Here is a 22,945-nt window from a genome sequence, read left to right on the forward strand (position 1 = left end):
AGGGAGAGAAGTTTGAAGCAAAGATGCTGACACTGTCTGGAGCCTCCTTCCAGGTGGCATCAGATTGAAGCGGAGGCTGGGAGCTGCTTTTGTTTTGAAGGCTTTGTTGGTGTCTGACTGGCAACTCTTGGTAATGAGAGAAGAAAAAACAATTAATTGGAAATGAATTTTAATTGTCTCTGACTCCTCATTTGTAGGCTATTAAAATGAGTTCCCTATTAAAATATCACATCAGCTGCCTCACTCCAAGATAACAGAAGGCACCCCAAAAGCTCTTCTCCCGCCACGTCCAGTACCCACTCCACCCTCATCCCTTTTGGCAAAAAGTGGGCTCGGAGGTTTTAAGCAAAATGAATCAAAGAAGGAAAAATAGAAAAAAACTGCTCTCAAATCTTTCCTTTTTCTTTCTTTCTTTCTTTCTTTCTTTTTCTTTCTTTCTTTCTCTTTCTTTCTTTCTCTTTTTCTTTCTCCTATCTTTCTCTTCTTTCTTTCTTTCTCTTTTTCTTTCTTTCTTCTATCTTTCTCTTCTTTCTTTCTTTCTCTTTCTCTTTCTTTCTTCTATCTTTCTTTCTCTTTCTTCCTTCTATCTTTCTTTCTCTTTCTTCTTTCTTTCTTTTACATTTATTTATTTTTGCTAAGGAATACGTGTCTGCATTCATGTATTATTCTGTGGCTGTCTGTTTCGTTCCCATTTCTGAGTGCTGTGGCAACGTGGCTTGGAGAGCAGGGCTCCGCTGGGGCTGGGCCTTCTCTGCTAGCTGCTCACTCTCTACCTGGAATTGAGGCTCTAATGGGGCTGGGGTGAGGCCAAGGGAAATGCACATGTGGTACTGGGGCAGGAGACAAGGCTAGGAGGGCCTGAGAGTCGAGGGCTAGGACTACTGTGTCCCCTTCTCCTCCCTGCCTCACTTGCTCCTCCACCCCACTGGGTCAGGGAGGTTCATTTCTCAGACGTGGATGCTGTCTGAGGGCATAGCCCTTCTTGGAGGCCTCAGATCGAAGCTAAAACCACCTCTGACACTGCCCGGCGAGGTGGCTGTGTGATCAGAGCCAGCTCCTTCCCCTCTGCCCCCTCTGTGAGCAATCCTAGGTATTCACTCAGTAGATGCTGAAGGCCTGGGGCCCAGGAGGCTCCCAGGGAATGCGTTCCCCAGCCCCTTCTGCAAACAGATGTCCTTCCCTCTGCTTCACCGTCGTCGGCAGATGCTCCCCTCTTCCTCCTGCTCTGTCCTTTCTCACTCCATCCTCCCTTCTCTTTTTCCTGCCCCCATCATCTTTCTTCTGACCCTCCCAGCCCTGTTTCTCTCCAAGCAAAAGCGCCAGGGATTCCTCCCCAATAGGCTCTGCTCAAGAACTTGCTAGGAGGCTTTGGCCCTTGCCTTTCTAGGTAAGGGCTGCGCTCAGCAACTTTATGGATGCCAGGAAGGAGCCATTTCTATCTCCCCCAGGCAGAGGCAAAATCAGCCTAGAAGGCCAGTTCCACCCCTTGGCTCCCTGGGGCGCTATCTCGCGTCTATACTCATCCTCCCTGCCCAGCCCTATCAGTGCGCAATTTATTTATGGAAGGCCAGGGACACCTGTCTCCATCCTTCTAAATTACCTGCATATTCACGGCATCAACCACAGCTCCTGCTGGCCTGGGCCTCATCGGCTCTGGGCTTGCAGAGAATGCAGTTGAATCCATGTTAGCTCTGGGATGGCAGAGCCTACTGGTGGCTGCCCTCACCCTCCTCGGGAGCCCACGCTGGGCTGGGCATATCTGTGGCTTGGCAGAGGTGGCAAATGGCTCAGAGCTCTGTGAGAACCGCCAAGAGTCAGTGGTCTAAGAAGCAGAGGCCTTGGGCAAATTCACAGGCCACTGGAGAGTGATAAAGTGCCCATCGACAGTGGTCGATCAAAGAAGTGGCATCAAAAGTGGCAAAGAGAAGTGTGTCCCCTGAGTTGCCTCAGAATAATGACCCGGATGCCTGGTGGAGGCAATGATATTTGTTGGTTTGAGAGCTGAGACTCCTTTGAAGGTCAAGTCAAGGTTTGGGGGCTCCAAACCTTGGACAGCAGCAGGTGCTTGGCTCAGGGACAAAGAGGCCTCTGTCCCAGCTCCACCTGAGAGCACTGGGCTGGCTGTTGGCTGTCCCCTGGCTGCACCGCCACTCAGCAGCAGATGGCCAGGGGCCCGCAGCGTGCCCTCGCTGTGTTCCTCTCCGCGTGCATGTCCCTTTCTCTTTGTCTTTCTACACAAATTGCCTGTTTCTGGAGTGGACTTGGCTTTCCACACCATGGGTCTGGGAGGACCAGCCTTCTTGGCAGGCGTGGGAGGAAAATGCCTGAGTGGTGCTGTCCCTCCCTCCCCACCAGGAGCAGAGCAGCAAGGGGACCCGGGGGGGGGCCTCAAAGCATCGCATAGGCCCAAACGCATTGAGGGTTCAGGCAGGGATGCCAGCGAGCCAGGCTTCTGGGGCCAGGTGAAGGCAGAGGCAGCCGACCTGAGCAAATGAGCCTCCTTTGAAGGCACTGCCCACTCACGGAGGGCACTGGGCCTGCTTCGTGAAGCACGCGTGGGCGTGTTTGGATGAGCGCTGTGTGGCTCTGCAGCTCCGAGGAAACCGCATCACACACCCCAGACAGCTGGAGTGCCTCACCTTTTCAGTCTCCCTGGGATTCCAGGCCATTCTCTTCTGCCTGGCCTCTTCCTATTCACCCATCAGACCAGGCTCAGACCCACCTTGTCTTTGTTCATGGTGCTCTAGGCTGGCATTAATTATATGACAGAATATTTATTCATATATATATTTTCCCACTAGAATCTGGTGCCAATAGAAAAGGGACATAATTCTACTTAGGTATTTAGCACTCCTGGTACATAGTAGGGCCTCTGTGGAGGCTTATGGAATTCAAATACATATGGACCGGCCTTGGCCTCTTCTTTCTGGCCTTCGGAAGAAAGACTTTGTGATGACTTCTCTCTTAAAACAGAGAAGACCTCGGTGCTGGGGTGGGGGTGGGGAGTGACCGTGTTCCTTGTCTATTTCCCTTAAAACAGAGAAGACCACGGTGCCGGGGTGGAGGTGGCGAGTGACCATGTTCCTTGTCTATTTTAGGCTTTAGCCTAAAAATAGATGGGGATGGGTGAGAGAGAGGGCTGGGGAGGGCAAGAGGGTGAGAAAATTCCTGAGGTTTCTGGTGGTAAATTGTGAGTACAACAATGGGTCAAGAAGGAGACTCCAGCACCCTTGCTGAGTGCCCACTGGGGTACAGCTGGTGACCACGGGGATGCTCAGGGCTGCCTGTGCACTCCTGAGTGGAGAGACTTGCGGTTGACCAGCCCATCTCCGCTAACGTGGTAGGATGCCTGCCTTAGAGGACAAAGGAGGCTGGTGGCCTTCTCTGAGCAGGGCCTTATGGTAGCCCCAAAAGGATCACAGGGCCCTTTCTGCCAGATCAACACCAATGCTTCTGCCAGGCCCCAGGCCTGTACTTTGTAAGAACTGCAAATTGTGTCCTCATTGTCTGTGTGTATGAGTTTCAATGTGTGTGTCTTTCTTCTTATCTTTCTGTCACCTGAGTCACCTGCCAACCTCTGGACAAAGCTTGCATTTAAGTATGGTGCCAGACAGTGACATGATGCAGTTAGGGGGTGATGCGTGCTGCTCTAATTTTGTCTGCTTTTGGGAACTCTGCAAAAATGCTCTTCCATCCCTCACTAGGAGCAGTGCTGGGCAAATGGTACTAAAGGGACCTGTGCCTTGGGGGGCCCAGGTGACACCTGAGACCCTCTGTAGACAGCATGGCAGCCCTCTACTCTCTCTTGGCTCCCCCTCCTGAGGCTGGAGAACAGAGATCTCACGTTTTCAGAAGGCCTTTTAAAACAAAGTGCCAGAACAAGGATTTGACATCACCAGTGAAGAAAAATAAATTCATTTTTGCCCACCGCCCCCCCCCCACTCCCCCGTCTGTTGGTGTCAGACTCTGATGGGTTGAAAGGCAGCACAAAGCGAAAGAGGGTGGGGAGATGATGGCAACTCAGAGAGATAATTGACTTCAGAAATGCTATGTCTTGGATGTAGGAAGAAAACAAGTGAAAATATGTTATTTTACAACCTTGATACTCCTGACCTCATGGAAAAAACATATACACACAGCATAGGGGTGGGCAGGTAGGCAGGAGAAAGGGTCCTAGCACGGGGTGCGGGTGCCCTCGCGTGGCCGTGAGAAGTAGTGCCACATGCACACGTTCTCTTTCCCAGAGAAGCAGACGTGCTGCACAAGTGCTTGGCCACCGCCTACCTTGAAACTGGAAAGAGCTCACTGAAAAGGAATGCAGTTCATAAAAAGTCTTCCTTCTCTACCCAAGACATTCTTGTCACTCCTAGGGCTGTCATTCTTGAAAAGGAGAGGCTGGCATAGTAGAAAGAAAGCTGAATCCTAAAGCTCAGTTTGGTGTTTGTGGCTTAGCGGCTGCACACCCTTGGTGGATCTCGGCTTTGCCTCCTGTGAAGTGATCAGCATGACCTGGATGGTGCTTCTGCTGCCCTGCAGCTGGGATGCTCTGGCCTTGAGGATGCTGAAACACCAGAGAGCTGGCAACTCGCTGGTATCAGCTGGGCAAGCGAACTCTTTGTGTGGGATCGCTTCATTTCATTTGAAGTCATTCAGTGCTATGATCGTAGTGTTTCTCTGGTTCCCATGAATCTGGTGTTGGCTCAGTGTAACAGAACCAGCCTTATTGTCCCCATTTGCAGTTACGAGAATATTGTCATTGTTATATGCCAGCTTGATTTCCCTGTCTGGTTACCTGTAACGCTGCTTCTCTGAAACTCTCTGAAAGAGAGAAAAACCTTCCCCGCGGGATATAGGTTATCAGGCACCTAAACTCATTGCAGGTCCAAGACATGCACGGATTAGGGACCAAGATGTGGGGCTCATAATTTACGGAATTTGGTCTTGTATTCTCCCTTTCATCTGGATCTTCACACAGCTACTCACTTGCTGCTAGGAAAGAAAGCTCCCAGTATGCCAGATGGATGCCAAAGTCCCATTTCCCGCATTCATCCCACCGTATTTGAAGGCTCTGTTCTTTTCAAATGCTTAGCCCGTGTGAGCAGACCTCACCCTTCGCCTAGCACCCGTCTTCCTGATCCTGCCTGCGCTTCCAGATCTCCAGTTCCATCTTTACTTTGGTTCTTGTATAAGATGAAGAGAGCATTTATCTTTTCTGTTTAAACCCTTGGGATATTTCTGTTTAGCAAGACAGCAATTTCGGGCAGCTACACTGTTTTATTAAGTGTATTAAACAGCAGAGTAGCTCATCTGTTGTCAACTGGCTTTCTTGGCGCAATCCCAATATATCATGGGTGGTTTTCCCAACACATTTTTAAATTCTCATTATTGACTAGGATATGATTTCACAAATGTTATTACAATAATTCATTAGTATCTTAAGTAACCAGTAATACAGACTGAACCTTTGCCAAATGCATTGTTATGACCTTTTTGGAATGGTGGCCACATTAATTAATCACTGCTTGTTGAGTGCCTACTATGAGCAAGAGAATTTGCATTTTTGTTCTTCTATTTCTCATGACAGCCCAGTAAGGGAGGTAGGATTATCTCATTTTAACCAAAGGAGACTCTGAGGCCGAGGGAGGCTGAGCAGCTTACTCAAGTTCTCCCAGCTGCTATAGCCTAGAGGAGACCAAATTCTCACCCAGCTTGGACTCCAAAGCTTGTACATTTCTCATCATGACCCTCCACCCACAGACTGTCCGGGTACAAAATTCCACAGAGGGCCTTGACTCAGAAGATCCTCTGCCAGCATTTTGCCTGTGGTTTTGTTGTGTCAGATGAAGGTGACTCAAGATTTCAGGCAGAGATGTTTTCCGTTTAAATCCCCCAAAATAAAATGGCCCTGTTTCTAGAAGACAGAAAAGCTCAGATTCTGCTTGACTTTGCTTCCAGGGGCCAGAACTGGAGTCCAGATCCATAATCTGGGAGGGTCTTTTATGGCTTTCACCTTTGGTGTTGAGAGCACTGGCAAGCAAACCACTTGGACCAATGGTTTCACCCTTGGAAACTTAGCCGGGTAGGTCCATGTCACCATGGGACTGGACTGACATTTAGCCAGATTTTGAAATGAGAGCCTTGAATCTGAACCCTTGCTTTTCTCTTCTGGAGAATTTGATGTTTAGCAAGAGGCTGTTGGAAGACACAAAGGTCCATTTTGTCTCAAAACAGGTGAACATAGGGAAGAGAAACTGAAAAAGGAGGCTTTGGGAGCACATAACTGTTTTCGAATATTTAAGTGCTGTTTGGTAGAAAAGGAAGGAGATGTTTTCTGTATAATTACATAAAGTAAAACCAAGACCGATGGCCAGAAATTACTTGGGAGCAGTCTGCTCAATATAAAGGAAATTTTAAGGGTCTAAGCTACCCAAAGAAGTGAAGGGCTGCCCTGGAGTTTTTCTAGCACTGAGGGGGTGTGTGTGTGTGTGTGTGTGTGTGTGTGTGTGTGTGTGTGTCTGGGCCTGTGTACATGCGTGTGTGGGGGTGTGCCTGTGTGTGGGCATGCATGCGTGACTGTAAACCTGCATATGCACATAGTAGAGGGAGCACGTAAGAGACAGGTTTTATCAGATGACCTTCACAATCCCATATTTTCAGGAAGTCTATAATTGAAGTTTTTAACATGGGCCTTCAAGCACCACAGTTAGCCATCGGAGAGACAGATTTGCTCAAGAAGTCAGCCTGGTGCGCTTTTTCTTCGTTGAACATTTTAAACCTTCAAAAATGTAACAAAAGTAGTATATGGAACAGCTTCCCTCCGTGTTTACTATGCATCTTCTAAGAACAAGGGGTCCCCTTCCACAGCCACAACACAATGCCTGAATTCCAGAAACTTAGCCCAGATCCACTTCAGCCTCTGGAGCAGTCTGAATAACGTCCGCTATTATAGTCGCCCCACGACGGACCCGTCCACTTAGCTGCATTCTGTCGCCACATCTCTTTAGACTCTTCGTATCTGGAGCAGTGCTGTTGCCTTTGTCTTTCCTGACACTGACATTTTTGATGATGACAGACTGGTGGGTAGTGTTGGGCGCTTTTCAGATGTTGCCCAAATCACCAGCAGCTAGATCTGCCTCTGGCGTCTGATATATGTGGAAACCGTACGGTGAGACGGGAGGAACTCTGTGCCCTGGTGGCCCCAGGCCCCTGAGCCCTGCCCTGCTTGCAAGCACAACTTATGTGGGAGGCCATGAGTGCCAGGAATGGATGCTCAAGGCCTGAAGTCTGTCCTGCCACCTCAGACCATTTGAGTTTGCACAGATCACCTGCCTCCCGTGGAGGTCCACTTCCTCCTCTCTGCAGTGAGGACCTTTCATGGCAGTGTTGGGAATTACATGGCATATTATAGGCAGAAGTCCTTAATAAACTCTAGCAAAGTGCTAGACCAATGCAATCGTTTATTATTTATTTTTAATATATTAGCGAGGTGCCTGAAGCTAGAACTGCATAGTGAGATGGAAAAATTTGTGAGGAAAACTATGGGGAAAGATGAAAGCCAGGCTGGCCAGGCAGGATGGCTGCATACGCAGCCACACATGGCCCTGAGCTCTTCTCCAGTTGTTAGATGGTGATCCCTCCGTGCCCACTTCCAAAGCCTCTGGTACCAGCAATGCCCATGGCTTATTGAGCATTTACTGAGGGTCAAGCACTTTGCCAAGAGAAGCCCAAATTCTCATAAGAACCGAGAAAGTTCCTATGAGCTCTATGTTAAGATGCAGAGATAGAGTTTCAGAGAGGTTGTGTCATTTGCTCAACCGCACGCAGTCAGGAAATGTCAGGACTGAACAGCACTTTACCAGTGCCCTGCAGAGGCCTGGCATCCCTGGTCCCCTCCACTCCTCCTGTGCCATCCTTGGTGGCCCTATAACACAGAGCCTTGTGACACACAGCTGGTCAGCAAGCCCTACTAGAAAGTCACAGGGTTGATTTGAATCTGCAAGTGATCAGCTCTCCGGAAGCAGGACCCTGTCTCTTCACTGATATGCAGATGTATGCTAATAGGCTCCAGAGTCACCCTTCCCTCCACGACCTTCTCAGCTTTATTTATTTACTGACTTGACGAAGAGGCTGGAGAACTAAGGAATTCATGAGCATTGCAGCTTCCAGAGGCCCCTGGTAACAGACTGCCTGTCTCCCTTTTCCTGCCTGGGGCCCAGACTGGACCGGGGTTTGAGGGAGGAGAGAACACAGGTGACCGTGTGCTGACGAGGCCCTGGACAGCCTTCTAAGGGCACACCCTGGGCACTCCTGAGTTGTTGCCATGTGGGTTTCAGCGGGGTCCGGTGGCTGGACGGCCTGACCATCACAGGGGTAGGTGGCTCAGCCCTCTGGCTCTGGGCAGTGTCCAGGTCTGGCCCAGCGCCGACCACTCAGCTTTCCACTCTCTGGTATCTCTGCTGTATTCAACACAGCAGCCAGGAGGGCAGCTGAGGTCCCAAGGGCAAGGTCTTCTGAGCCCTGCTTGATCAAGGCAGAGAAAGAGGAAGCGTTTGAAACAGATGCCCTTCCTCCCGTACTCTCTCTCCCAGCCTGGAGCTGTGAGACACAGGAAAGGCCTGACTACCGGGGCTGGGAGTTTTAGACATTCTACTGCCCAGTGCTGTTACATGTCACAGTTCCTCAAAGGCATCGCTCTTTTCTTCCTTCTCTTTTTCTCTCTTCCTCTCCTCCCATCTCTTTCTTTGGCAAGAGCCCTTGGAGCTCCTGTTTCTTTTCCACCTTGTGGAAGAGGTTGTCACTGGATCTGTCCACCTTCTGTGACTGAGCCTCTTGTGTCTGGACTTCTGACGCTCCTTGTGAAGCAGAGGCATGGCCAGAAACGAGGAGAGACCAAGGCTGTCCGGGGCGGGGCCTGCATATCGGTGCATGGACAGAGAGCGGTTCAGGAGCCCCGCAAGCAGCTACCTTTGGCTAACACGTCCGTCTTCTTGCACACAGCTTCCTCTGACATCATTTTATCATAGTTATTGCAGCTCTCATGTTACACAATTGCTTTTAAAATAACAAATATCTCATTTCTGGAGAAAGTGCTCCCAGACAGCAGCTGCTGTCCCTGTCCACTCTCTTCTCCATTCATGCTCCACGCCAACTCAGGGCTGGAATCCCCTCTAGGCCACTGTCATTTGCTCCATGATCTGCTCACAAATGGAAGTCAGCCCCCCTGACATTTGGGAATCTGCTCCCTCCCACAACAGAGCCTGCTCCCGCCAGCTCTTCACCCCTCTCCTCCCCTGTGCTTGAGTCCAGATGGCCCCCATGTGCAAAGACACAGGAGGGCATTCCATGCATGAAAAGAAGAAAGTGCAATGGAAAGAAGTAGGGAGGGGGTGCCTGTGGAGTCACATCCAAACTCTAGATCAAATAGAGGAAAGGAATGTCATCATGCCTGCCAATCCCAATCATTTTTAGTGCCTCTAGAAGGTACTGGGTTGAGAAGGATTCCAAAGCCAAGTCTAGGCTCCACAAGATAGGCAGCTGTGATTGATTGCTAATGCCTGCGTGGGCACGGACACAGGAGTGTGGGCATGCCTCTGCCCAGCTTTCAGCGGTGCCTCTCCCAGGAGCTGATCGCTGTGCCTCTGGTTATGCTTTTCCCTCTGCCATTTGTGTCCAGTTTCTCCCATTTCCCTCTGATGGCTTCTAGATAACTAGTGCCCCCTAGTAAGGTAGTAAGAAATACTGTAAAAATGTTACAGCATCTATATCACTTGAAACTTATTTGAAATGTAAAATCTTGGGTCTCACCACAGATAATACTGACTTGGAAACTCTGGGGTGAGCTCCAGAGCGCTGGGTTCTGACGGCCCTCCCAGTCATCCTGATGCAGGCTGACATTGAGAACCACTGTTAGGAGAATGAGAGGCATGGGCTTTGCGATGGAGAAGGCTAGTGCTGATGTTTGACTAACTCTTTTTTTGTTTTTAACAAAGTCATGCAAAGGTGAATCTACTAGTTTAGGATTCTCTGAGTGAAGCGCCTTGAGAAAGAACTATATTTTATAGCAATATTCAGCGGCAGATTTTTATCGAGCTTCAGTAAATCTCTCCTGGACAAGGGGAGATGAGGCTCTCTGGGTGACTGCATGATATGAACCCAGACAAAGACAGTCCAGGAGCCCAGACCCCCCATCCTTCCCTGGTATTTACGTCTCTGTGTTGGCCATCACAGCACCTTGCCCTCCCTCACCAAGGGCTGGCCTGCTCATGAAATTGACATTTTGGAGTTTACTGAAATGAATCAGAAAAGATACCAGATATGGGCTGTTAGAGAAACATGGGAATACCTAATAACGTGAACTTTTCTGTGGATTTGAGCACGTCTGTGTGTGTGTGTCTGTGTACTTGTCTGTGTATGTGTGTTTCTGTGTCTGTGTGTGTGTGTCTGTGTAGGCATATGTGCCTCTGTGTCTGTGTGTGAGATCATGTCTGTGTCTGTGTCTGTGTGCCTCTGTGTCTGTGTGTGAGATCATGTCTGTGTCTGTGTCTGTGAGTGCCTGTGTGTGTGAGCATGCGTGTGTCTGTCTCTGTGTATGTGCCTGCGAGTGAGCATGTGTGCCTCTGTGTCTGTGTTTGTCTTCTTCTGTGTCTGTGAGTACCTGTATGTGTGTGCATGTGTGCTTCTGTCTGTGTGTGTGTGTATTTCTGCATCTGTATGTGTGTGTGCCTGTGTGTGTGAACATGTATGCCTCTGTGTGTTTGTGTCTCCTTGTGTGTGTGAGCATGTGTGTGTCTGTGTATCTGTCTCTCTGTGTGTGTGTATTTCTGTGTCTCTGTGTGTGTGTGCCTGTGTCTGTGTGTTTGTGTGTGCCTGCATGCATGTGAGCATGTGTGTGTCTCTGTGTATGTCTCCTCGTGTGTATGTGTCTATGTCTGTGTGTATGTCTCCTTGTGTGTGTGTGTGTGTGCATGTGTGCATCTGTGTGTGTTTGTGAGTGCTTGTGTGTGTGGTGGAGCATGTGTGTGTCTGTGTGTGTATGTCTCCTTGTGTGTGTGTGGTGGGAGCATGTGTGTTTCTGTGTCTGTGTGTATGTCTCCCTGTGTGTGTGAGCGTGTGTGTTTCTGTGTCTGTGTGTATATCTCCCTGTGTAGGTGAGCGTGTGTGCATCTGTGTGTCTCTGTGTGTGTGTGTGTGTGTGTGTGTGTGTTCTCACCCTCACCCTGTGGCTAGAGAATCTGGCTAAGTGAAAAGCAATTGGTAGGCTGAGCTGACCAGTCCTTTCAATCTCAAGTGCTGTCTCTGGAAAAAGCACATCCAGGACCCAGCCCCTAGGGCTGCAGGCAGAACCGACGCACCTACTGACACCTTTCACCCCCCCTCCACGGGCAGTGGCTGGGTCATCACTGGGTCATCTCTCTGGCACGAGGGACGCCTGGCTGACTCCGGCAATGTCTCACCTATTCCTGATCTGAACGCCTTCCTCTGTCAGCTACTGATCGAGGCAGCACTGTTGGCATGCTGTATAGCTGAGGAGCCTCTGTGTTCCTTCCTGGAAAATGGGGCAATACCTGTCTGGAAGGTCGTTGTGGGGACTAATCTAAGAATCTCTGTACAAAAACAGCAACTGTGGTCGCAGGCCACGGGGTGTTCTGCAAGGGCCCCGAAGGACCAATTCAGAAGATCCTCTGGGTGCTCCTGCTATCCTAACCGCATCAGCTGCACGGAGTCGTGGGAGGCTGAGGGCCCTGCCTCCTTGTGGCATGGGTGCAGCTGCCAAGCTGGAGAGCAGTGCCCTCTCCTCTGCCAGCCTGCTCAGGACTGTGCCCCTGGGTGGGGACCAGTGAGCCTGCCGGCCTTAAACACTGCAAAGTAGAGGAGCGCCGCATGAGCCCGATTCTCACTTCCCCTGGAGGCCACTGACACGGAGATTGGGTCCTTCCTTGTTACTCCACTCTGAGTGCCCCTCTGCTGCCATTTGCTCTCAGCGTCTACACTGAAAGCCGCCCGCATCCATTCAGTTCTGACAGCCATCTCCGAAAGCAGCTCCCTCTCGGTGCTGGATCCCTCTGTCTCCTGGGGGCCCAAGAGAGGGGCCGACCCGGTACCTACTGGATCATGGTGGCCGCCGCTGTTTCCTGGGAAGCACGTTGTGCCCACACTCCCTCTGCACATTTTACCTACCAGCCGGGACCGAGGTGTGAAATGGGATGAGCTGGAAAAGGCAGGTAGATGTCGTGCACACCCCAACACCAGCTCGCCACCGTTCTCTCTCTATCACACAAGCACATGCAAGGACGCAGGCCCGTACCACTTTCTAGGAATTCTGTGGCAAAAATAACAACCCACAGTCATCTGCACAGCAATTATTCTTCATTATAACTGAACTTTCCCTCTAAAAGCAAAGCTTCCCTTTATTACTGCAAAACCCAACCAGAAGGTCTGCATGCTTTATTCCTAATCAAAAGAAGAATGCTAACACCTCCCTGGCAGAGCATCACTCTCTGTGCTTTAGCAGCCCCCGCCTTTGTTTCTCTGGTTTTTGCTCCTCTGAAGTGAGACGAGAAAGGGACTGGGGATGTGCACATCACAGGAGCCCCTTCGACAGGGCTGTCTGCTGCAGGGCACTGTTCAGGGTGCACGGGAGGCGGGGAAACAGCCCCTGCCCTCCAGCTCTGGTACCTAAGTCCCCTCTTGGGAAATGAAGGGATAACGCAGTAGGCTCCAGAAGGAGTCTGACCAGGTTGATGCTTTAGGAGCCGAGAGTGGAGGTGAAGGGGAGCAGGCATATCAAGGAGGCTGATGGACCCTAACTGTGCATGATAGGGTGGGTTTGTAGTTGCACAAATAGACCCCGGATGTGTCCGAGGTTCACTCAGTCCGTGTGTTCACCCTAAACCTGCCCTGCAGAGGGCGGGAACATGAATCAAAAATCGTATCGTGATTGCTCTGGACGGGGCTGGCACGAGTGAGGCAACCTGATGCTCATGCCAGCATTCATGCTCATATTTTGGGGGGCTGCAGGGCGATGCCAAAGAGCAGGTGGCTGGAAGTTTTAGAGGAAGGTCCCCTGGGGGGCACTCTAGGTTGTCCTTTGTCATCGGAGCTGATGGCCTCCCAGGCTGACTTCTCCCCAGGGCCTTCCCAGCCCTGGTGTGTGTTGCTTTGTGAGGCGCTGACCTGCTGGAGGGTGGGATGTACTTGCACTTAGCAAGGGCATTCTGAAGGGCAGGCGGTGGCAACAGGTTATTGGGACTGAATCAAACCCCACTTGCTTTGGAGTTCAGCAGAGCTGGGTTCTAATTCTAACTCTACTACTTACTGGCTGGCCGTGTGCGGAGAATTCGAGATCACTTAACCTCGCCTAACTTCACTGCTTCATTCCGTCTGTGGAATTGGAAGAATCCCCTCTGGATTTTGCTGTGGGAGTGAAATGAGCTCCTGTGTGTGTGGCACTGAGAGCACGGGGCCTGGGGAGAGCAACGCGGGGCGGGCGGCCTTCACCATGAGGACGTCCTGACGACAGTGACTCTATCTGGCTCTGCCAAGGATCCAGGGAGGATCCTTCTGGCTGGGTGGCAAGTGGCGTCTCGGAGATTATAAAGCTATAGTCACACACCCCCTCCCCACCTGGAAACTACAGAAAGACAGTTCCCCCGCACTCCCTAGTGGGTAGCCGGCTCCACTCTGCCTGGAAACATTTCTCAACAGCCTCTGAGCTGCTGGCAGCATCCCCTGGTGCCCTCCCCAGCCTGCAGCTTCCAGGGAGCTGGGAGGAGCAGCCCTCGGGCTGTCTCTGTCCTCTGGCTGACACAGTGGCTTCCTTTATGTAGGACACTGGCCCCTCATTTGCTCAGCTTTGGGACGTGCAGGTGGACACTTGGCCCAGTCCCAGGCTGGAGGCCTGTGGCTTTCCCAGGCCTGCTCATCATGCCACCTCCCTGCGTCTGTGTGAGAAGCCTCCTTTCCCCAGCATTCCTGCATTCCTGAGAGCAGGGGGCCTCTGGAGGCAGCAGTGCATACCCCAGCCCTGGCGGTGACTGTGCGAGATACAGGCTGGGCCAACCCCCTGGGACTCCGTGTCTCCAGCTGTGTAGGACAACGATACTCCCAGCCCCAACATGGTGAAGAGCCTGAGTTGGAGGTGGGCAAGGAGACCGGGGGCATGAGTGAGCCGCGGGGGTGAGCGAGCCCCCGCTTGGGTGAACGCGAAGCCGTTCTGTGGACGCTGGCCCAGAGCCCAGAAGGAAGACCCACTCTGAGCTGCTCAGGGCTGGGATAGGACCATCTAGGTGGAAGGCTCAACACAAGAGTGAGCTTTCTAGAGATTCGAAGTTGGAGTGAGTTTTTAAAACAATAGCTTCCATAGGTGTCATGTGTAATTGTTACAAAGCCCCTGTGAGGAGGGATTAATAATGGCCCTTGGAGATCCTTGCAGAAGCCCAGCAGTTGGGCCTTGACAAGATCAATCAGCGTGGGGGGCAGCTAGCACTGCCCAACCCCAGGCAGTCCCTCCTGATGCACTGCTCAAGCCGGACAAGGCTCCCCAACCAGCATCCATGGGAAGCAGCTGGGGGCTGGCGGAGAGTCGGGCAGGCAGGCTGGCAGCGCTCAGACTTCCCCAGAGCTGAATGGCAATGTGGGGTCGCGGCAGTTTGTCTCTGATCTCGTCTGTCTCTGACCCTCTATTTACTCTGCTGCAAACATGTTGGCCTCCCTCTCTAGCTGGTCCCCTGTAAGCCAAGCACATTCCTGCCTCAGGGCCTTTGCGCTTTCTACTTTTCTGCTTGCAATGTTCTGCCCCCTCATAGCAAGTGAATTGCTCCTTCACTTCTTATCAGAAATGCCCGCCAATCACCCTATTTCAGTAGACACAGAGCCACAGCACACTCTCTCCTTTTTAAAAAAAAACCATTTTGCTTAAGCATTTCAATGTGACATAATAACATTCATTTGTTTATTTGTTTAGTGTCAATCTACCTCCACACAAGCAAGGACATTGTTTTGTTCACTTTTTCACTCATAGTGTCTAGAATATCGGCATAAAGAAGACACTCAATACATAAGTTTTTAGAATCTAGTCATGGTAACTAGAGAGTGTTTCCAGCTCTGACATCCTCCAACCTTATCCTACGTGAGAAGTGCTAACCTTGGCTCAGGATGCTTACGAAGAAGTCTGGAGCTGGCCCTGCCTCCCAGGATCTTCCCATGTCAAAGGAGTGGGAGGAGGAACACATAAGGGGATAAACAGCCAGGGGCTGATAAAGGTCCCCTCCCCAGTCCCCACCAGGAGGGCTACATGCCACAGGCCACAGACCACGGTCTCCCCGGAGGCCTCTCTCACAGCAGGCTGGGCCTGGGCACTTGCTCACCATCCTGTCAGGAACTACAGTTGACCCTCAAATAATGCAGTGGTTGGGGGTACCGACCCCTTGCTCAGTTGAAAATTCATATATAACTTTTGACTCCTCAAAAATTTAACTCCTAATAACTTACTGTTGACCAGAAGCCTTGCTGAGAACATGAACTGTCAATTAACATGGATTTTGCATGTTATATGTGTTATATACCATAATTTCACAATAAAGTAAGCTAGAGGAAAGAAAACGGTATTAAGAAAATCACAAGGAAGAGAAAATATGTTTACTATTAATTAAATGGAAGTGAATCATCATAAAGGTCTTTATTCTTGCCACGTTCACCATGAGTAGGCTGAGGAGGAAGAGAAGGAGGAGGAAGAAGAATCGGTCCTGCTGTCTCAAGGGTGGCAGAAGCGGAAGAGGTAGAGGAGGCAGAAGGGGAGGAGGCAGGAAGGGCAGGCAATCTCCGTGTAACTTTTACTTTAAGCGGATCCGTGCAGTTCAAATCATGTTGTTCAAGGGTCAACCGCATCTGGTTCAGAAACTCCTCTATGAGCCCCTCGTGGCTCAGCCCCACCCGAATATGGCCACAGCGAGGCTGGCCGAGAGGCACAGATCAGAATGGGGTCATTTCCTTTGATTTCCTTTGATGTTTTCAAAGGTAGAAAATAATTTCTGGCCTTTTCTAAGAAGCACTTAGCTGTGGGCTGGAGGTCGGAAAACGTTCCATCTGCTGGAAATGCTAATTAGAGGCAATCATAACCCAGACTTGACCTTCCAGGGCGCACTGGAGTGAAGCAGCGCCCTGGTGGGAGGGTGTGGGGGCAGTGGAGCCCGGGCCGCAGGGCCACGTTATGCCCCAGTTTGGGACAACCTGAACTGCTGGACTCAGAGACAGCAGGGACTGAGCTGGGAAACACTCACCTCACTTGCAGGTCAGGACTCGGGGGCAGGTCAGGGCTCAATCCCAGGGCCCCTCCACGTCATGCAATGCTTCCCACTGCTGTTAGAAAGTAGCAAATGATTTCACTAACCCCACGTTCCAGGGGAGAAGGAAAATTGTACCTGCATGAAACGTGACAACACCGTCACGCGTGGGGTCAGCTGGTTGATAGCCATGAATTGCGGTCTGCACCCTCCCAGCGCCCCTCCCACCCCAGTTGCTTGAATGTGAACTCACTACCCAGAGGGATGCCTGCCCCTTCCAAATGGGGCTTCGGCCAGGGACACAGGACATCAGTGCACTCGGTGACTCTAATGAGGGCTACAATGAGGCCAAGGTTGGCGACCCGCTGTGGCCTGCGCCTTCCAGGGTCCCGGCAGAGCCCTCTGCTCCTCAGACCATCACCAGCCTGGCCACAGGCTAGGGGCCTTCGTGGGCATCAGCCTGGGGTCGGCATCCCGCCTTGCCTGTCTTCCCTGTCCACCTCACCTTCGCCCCCCAGGTGTGGCTGCAGAGTGGGGCAGCCACAAGTCACTTGAATTAGTGCCGCCCACGTGCCTCGGGTGGAAGTGGGGGATGCTGCAAGGGAAGCACCGAAATATGAATGTCCAGGGCTCGTGCTCCTCAAAGAACAAAATCACTCCACAGGAGTGCCACTGGGAGAGGGACAGGCAGCCACAGGCGAGGGGGCCCCTGGGTCTGGTGGCGGAAGGGCTGTGAAGTCCCGCTGCTCCTCCCTGGCCTCTGCTGTAGATCTTTGGATGGTTTCCAGCCCACTCCCACCCCACGTATCCTCCAGCCCCACTCTCACATCCCCTTGGTGCCGAATGTGTCCTAGCAAAGCAATCCGTGAACGTATTTTTAAAAGAAAACTCATTTACCACGCAGGCCTCTGGAGCCGTTGATGGAATAGCCCTCCTCTGAATGGAAATAGTGGTGTAATAGCCTCCCCGGGGCTATCATTGCACTGACATTACAGCAGGCTAGTAAACCCCGGAGGGGTGCGACGCGCGCTGCCAGGCAGTTCTCACGTCTGGATGAGGAGCCGCAGATGCCGCGGGGGCGCGCCTGCAGCTCCCCAGGACGGCCACCGGGGGGCACCCGCGCTCCCCGAGCCGCGAGGCTGCCTCCACCGAGCTGGAGAACAGGCTCCCAGGGCAGGAGACAGTCCCCTCTCAGCGGACTCCAGACAGCGGGGAAAGCAGCCTGCCCGTCCTCCTTCTGTGCCCCTCCTGGGTTTCTGAAAGCGGGTTTCAAAGCAGGGTTGAAAGGAGGTTGGGGAGCACACGCCACTAACTCAGAACAACCTTGTTAATGGTTACTTTGAAAGTCCATGAAAAATGCCTTCCAAACATCAGAATGGGATGGCACATGTCATTTCTCTTTTGGAGAAGTCAGTGAGTTTAGCTCCAAAACCCCAAAGGCTAACGTCCCGGCTCCTCCCTCCGCCTGCTGCTCCCAGGCACACGCAGGGCAGGCTCTTCTCCGGCTGCCTCCTCTGTGCCCCGGGTTGGTCTTGCCCTGCGGCAGCGCCTGGCCTGTCGGCTTCACACCCCCAGTGACTGTCCAGCATCTAGCAGGCAGCAGGGCCCAGTTCATGCTGTGAGTTGAGCTTGATGCTGCTTCTTCGGGGTGGGGGTGATGCGTGTGCGGAAGACACCAGCTGCTCCAGAGATCAGACACCCAAACTGTCAGTCCTGCTGTCTGGAGCACCATTTTGAAACAGAAACTAGGACACTCAGAAAATATGACCATCTTGCAGACCAGTGGGCAGGTGTCCCATCCCCGTCTGAGATGGTGTCATCCCTGCTCAGAAGCCTGTGAAGCCCCACACATTGTAGAGGTGTTTCCTTAGAGCCCTGGTGCGTTCTGCAGGACACACTCTTAGTTAGCTAGTTGGTTTTTAAAAATGCATTTAGTTGGTTTTAATTTTACACGTGCATACCCTTCAGTGAAAACGAGAGCTACCAATAAATTGGGTGTTTGTTAAGGAAAATCCCGGCAGCCCCCGAGGAAGGCGGGAACTCTCCAAGGATGTCTCCACACCCCGAGCTCTGCTTTTTACTTGTGAGGACCGAGCCCCTTCTCCTGGGAGCCAGTGCACTGCCTGTGGCTCAGCATGAGGCGGCGGGGAGGGCCCAGGACCAGAGCCAGGCAGGAACACTGGTGGCCTGGCAGGGAAGGCTGCTCTGGTCCTGCCTTGCCTCCCCACTCAGTATTGCCCGGCCCCTCAGAAGCTAGCCATGGTAAAAAGGCTTGGCTCAGGAGGGGCTGGAAGGACTGAGAAAGGAGAAGGGTCAGAGCCAGGGCAGAGTGAATCCGTGTCTCTTCTGATCCCAGCACAGGATGAAAGCTCTTTAGAAAAACAACTTTCAGGGGCTGAATTCAAGACTATCTCAGTCCCTAGGCCAGACTCATGAGATTCATCCCCTTGGAATTCAATTTCCCAACGAATGTTGCTTTTGGCCCCATTGCCCTGGAAGCACTCATTCCTTTACAGATGTTCTGAGGACAGGTGGAGATGAAGTCCTTTAGGAGGGGCTGGCCAGGCCTGAGCGGCCTTCTAGGAGGATGAAAAACGGAAGGCCAGCAAGGGTGCCATGGATCTTGGGTCCTCTCTGTCCCGTCTCCCCTCCCATACTGCAGGCTTGGACCGCACTCTTCAGAAGGTGGGATCAAGGCTGTTCTCACCCTTCCTGCTGGTAGCTGGCACCCCAGGCCACCTCCTCCCACTCTTGCCACCTGCCAGCCTTCCAGAGAGACTCAGCAAAACCAGTTATTATTGGTCGTATACCTATGACCTGGGTAGAGGGATTCTCATTTACACGGTTGGCTCCTAGTCTACACATGATGAAATTCTATGGGATAACCCTATGCTGTTGTGTTGGCAATGACAGCAGAGAGGACATGAACCTGGTGGTCTCGCAGGCGGAGACCCATGTTGCTGAATTCATGATGAGATCTCATGATCACTCGTGATGAGATCAGCACTTCTCTCCCCTCACACGTCTGTCCCTGAGCTCATCTATTTGTGGAACTGGGTAGAGGAGCACACCAAGCTGGCAGAGAAAAGGCCTGGAATCCAAATGAGAGGAGAGAAAGGTATGACACCCAGTGAGGCTTCCCTGAACACCTTGGTGCAACTCACGCATTCACAGATATTCCGTTAGGAATATGAACAAAACTGCCAGAATTCCGGAAATCGAGGGGCAGGCATTCTCCCAGGGGGATGCATGTAGCAGGTAGAGATGTGAACCCCAGTACCATGTGCATGACACACAAACACCCAGAGATCAGATGGACAGAAACCCGGCCCAAGCCAGCCCAGCGTACCTAGTCAGTGCCCGGGGACTGTGGAGATGCTGCACGGGCTCAGCGCCCACTGACACGGCAGAACCGAAGCACCGAGGGGACTCCACGCTTACCCAGAAGGGAAAGCGTTCTCTGCCCCCAGAAACACACCGTGGACGCTGCCTTGTACCGAAATACAGAACAAACTTCCCGTCTGCAAAATGTCAGAGCGCGGGGAGCGGGGCCTGAGTGCGGGAGAATGGCTGGAAGCAGTGAGAAGCAGCCTGGGGTCCGAGGAAGGCCGGACGTGGGTGCTAAGCGCAGGCCGTGGCCCACATCCTTGGGGATTAACATGGGAGGATTCCTCCTTATAGCTTGGGATCGTGGAGCAGAGCCAGCCTGAGGCACACGGCGGGTGAAGACGGGGCTCAGAAGGAAGGAAGCTGTGTGTCCTGTCCACCCCGTCACTCCTCCATCAGCGCGGAGAGAAATGTCAAGGGGCAGGGGATATGTGGAAGCTGCCTTGGATCAAACCAGGCAGGAGAAGGGGAAATCGTCAGCAAGGGCCCTTGGAGCGGGTGGGGAGCCAGGGGCTTTATCACTCGGCGGGGCCTTGCCCTTTCTGGAAGGACGTGCGGTCTGGGTGGGCGAGTCTCTGACGGCAGAGGATCCGGAGCCTGCCTCACTCTGGAGCCGGGAGCCCTGGGCTGTGCTCTAAGCAAAGCCTGCAGCCCCCGGAGGGCGCACCAGGGGCCCAGGCCACCCCGGCCCTGCACCCACAGCCTACGGCCCCTCCTCCTGTAGTGCCAGGGCGGTTCCTTCAGTCCTTAACATTCGCAGAACGTAGTTCAGATCCTCAGGCCCAGCAAGCGCCCCTCTGTCGGCGGCCGGGGGCCGCGGGGTGTGGGCCTGGGCCCAAGGCGCTGCCCGGGTGATAAGGCAGCTTCTTCGGCGGCCGCTCCTCTTCTGCCCCGTGCACCCAGGGAGTCCACGTCACGAGGAGCTGCGGGTCCAGGCTGGCCGAGCCAAGACCCGCGGGGCGTGGGCAGGCGTGGACCCCACCCCACCTCGCTCCCTCCTGGTCCCCCTCCAAGGCGGTGTCGTCGCCTGGACTCCATCCCCTCGTCTTCCCTGGAAGCCCCCCACCCCCGACTTCCCTTCCATGTCCTTCACTGTTTTCTTTCCTCCTTCTCTTCCATGTTGTCTTCTCCTGGATATAAACCCCATAAGGGGTAAAGATCGCAACCCCAGGGCGCAGCCCCCACGCGGCCCGGCGCCCGCCACCCAGCGCTCCCGCTCTTCCCGCCAGGTGGCGCTGGCGCATTCCTTCCGCGGCGCAGGGCTGAGCGAGCGGGGCGGGGCGGGGCGGGGCTGAGCGAGCGGGGCGGGGCGGGGCTGAGCGAGCGGGGCGGGGCGGGGCTGAGCGACAGGGGCGGGGCTGAGCGAGAGGGGCGGGGCTGAGGGCAGCAGCCCCGGGGCTAGGAGGGAGGCGGAGCATCCACAGAGCTCCGCCAGGTGCCAGGAGTCTTTCATGTGTCACGTTACTCATTACTCGTAACACAAACAAAACAAGAGTGCTGGGCGAGGTGAATAGCGTTAGCTTTTCTAAATGAAGAAGTTAAACATTATGGCTTCTGATCGGGAAAAAACAGGGAGCTGGACCCCCTCCTGGATGGGACTGCGGGCAGGCTTGGGAACTGTCATCAAGGCATCCCACATGGCCCCTAGGTAAGCACGAGTGAAAAGTCTCAAAGGGAAGGGAGGAAAAACAGAGGAAAGGGGCAGGGAGTCACAGGCTGACACTTCGCCGTTCTTTACAACCTCGGTCTTTCACTTGTCCTTCCACTCTGGAGCTTGAAAACTTCCTTCCAGGATTGACTCTGATGCCCCCAGACCCTGCCTACAAGAGGTGCCGCCTCCTATGCAGACCTCTGAGAGGTGCCGGCACAGGGCTTAGCCATCTCCCGGGCAGACCTCTGGGTGATGCTGGCACAGGGCTTAGCCATCTCCCGGGCAGACCTCTGGGTGATGCTGGCACAGGGCTGGTCCATCTCCCAGGCAGACCTTCAGGTGGTGTTGACACAGGGCTAGCCTATCTCCCATGCAGATCTCGGAGTGATGCTGACACAGGGCTAGCCTATCTTCCATGCAGACCTCTGGGTGATGCTGGCACAAGGCTAGACCATCTCCCAGGCAGATCTCTAAATAATGCTAGGTCCTTTTTGAAGAAACAGAGAAAGAAAGAGGGGGTAGAGAGGAGATAGAATGAGAGTAGATAGAGGAAAGAGAGAGCATTCCCATTTTGGCATCTGGACCAAGAAATGCAGCCATATAAAACTTCTTACCTAAGCTTTGATGTGGTATCAGGGATGAAATTGCCTTCCCTAGCTTCATAAAGGATGTCACACAAATGCAGAGAATCAGGCAAGAACCCAAGAAACCGAATCACCCAAACCTCTGTGTGACTCCTTCAGGGCTATAGACCCTGAAAGTAAAGTCGGAGGCAAAAAAGGGGTTAAAAAGGAGATTTGATTGACTAGTGATTCCAGGAAGGAATCAAAGGGGTGAATGTCACTGAGCATTCAGGGTTAGTTTCAGATGCTTCGGCCAAGAAATCACATGGCAGGTCATTAAATGAATTTAGCTGGGATTCTGGGTTTTACATTGTGGTTAATTAATCTATGTAAGTATTTATAATGGTAATGGCAGAGCAGGGACCATCAGCCAAGACAAATCATTAGAAGGCGAAGTTGGGCAGCCTGCAGATGGGTTGGGTTGGGGAGGGGAGGGGAGGGGAGGGGAGGGAAGGGGTGGGACTGGGAGTTTGGCCTTGCAGGGTATCACTGCGTTCTGGGCGTGGGGGTCAGGGCAGAGGTGGGCTGGGGGAGCTCACAAACAATACCAGAGCTCAGGAGTCAACACCCTGGGCAGGCTGACTGCGAGTGGGGCAGAGGCTGATTCAGGGGATTGCTTTCCTCTTTCTTAGTTGTTCTGTCTCTGTGAGGGATGAGGAAAAAAATCTCCAGCTGAAAAATGTCACCTTCAACCTGACACTGGAGCCAGAGCATTTACAAATCTGCCTGTCACCATGACAGCCTGACAGATAGCAACCTTAGCCGGGACAGAGTTAAATCGCCACAATAAGTCTTGCAAAAAGTTTTGGCTCTTAAGATTTTTGTAATCAAGACAGGTTAAGGAATGGGGGGCATGGCTTCCAAACATGAAGGAGAATCAGGCCCCGTGCCTGCCTTCCCAGGAAATCCAGCAGCTGCAGGATTATCTATTACCTGAGGGGAGGTGACAGGAGAAAATTACCTAGCACCAGCCCCATCTGTTGCTGAGCACCGTTTATTTCACC

The 22,945-nt window shown here is 52.6% G+C and overlaps 1 protein-coding gene across 7 annotated transcripts in view; it reads left to right on the top strand.

Moving 5' to 3' along the window:
• NTM (neurotrimin) overlaps positions 1–22,945 on the top strand; it is a 982,933-nt gene that overhangs the window by 305,308 nt on the left and 654,680 nt on the right. For 2 of the 7 annotated variants that reach the window (XM_058446581.1, XM_032167918.2), the window contains exon 1: positions 21,159–21,315. The exons of the other annotated variants lie outside the window; for them this stretch is intronic. The gene's annotated coding sequence lies outside the window, so the exon portion shown is untranslated. Of the gene's footprint in view, positions 1–21,158; positions 21,316–22,945 lie in introns of those variants that run through there. 7 annotated transcript variants of the gene reach the window in all.

Source organism: Hylobates moloch, unplaced genomic scaffold (genome assembly GCF_009828535.3).
Source record: "Hylobates moloch isolate HMO894 unplaced genomic scaffold, HMol_V3 SCAFFOLD_11, whole genome shotgun sequence".
Classification (NCBI taxonomy): domain Eukaryota; kingdom Metazoa; phylum Chordata; class Mammalia; order Primates; family Hylobatidae; genus Hylobates; species Hylobates moloch.